We start from the raw sequence: 536 nt of genomic DNA on the forward strand, positions 1-536 counted from the left end.
CCCCACATTCAGCACCAGTGGGGTTAGCTCACGGGCGTGTCCTCTGGGGAAGCCAGCTGCCCAGGCCGGACCTTGCGCTCTGCCGAGGGGTCAGGCTAGGCCACCAGTCCACCCCCTCACGGACCCCACCCCCGTTTCAAAAAGTGCTGCGTGTGTGAAAAGCAAACCCCAGGTGACCTCGCTTTTAGGGACCTAAGTGCCACAATCCAGCTTTGCTTTTTGTGGCTTCATTCACTTGTAGGTCATGACCGGGCGTCTTCGGGTGCCAGCATCTCTTGCCAAGACCTACTGCGCCAAGCTTGGGTTTGCCCTTTTCTCAGCACGCCCATGGTGCCGCGTGAGGTGCCCAAGGTGCGCCGAGGCACCCGTAGCTCTGCCGAGGGAAGGAGGCAGAGGCTTTGGGGTGCTCCCCGGGAGGCGGCTCCCACAGTTCCGGAGGCCGCCCTGGAAGGTGCGGGGTCCAGCGCGCTCACCCCGTGGCTCTCTGGGGCGCCAGGCTGCAGGCTGCGCGGAGCCCGGGCCTGGGGGTGCTTGGC

The sequence above is a fragment of the Condylura cristata genome, unplaced genomic scaffold (assembly GCF_000260355.1).
Source record: "Condylura cristata isolate star-nosed mole 26May11 unplaced genomic scaffold, ConCri1.0 scaffold00015, whole genome shotgun sequence".
NCBI classification, from domain to species: Eukaryota; Metazoa; Chordata; class Mammalia; order Eulipotyphla; family Talpidae; genus Condylura; species Condylura cristata.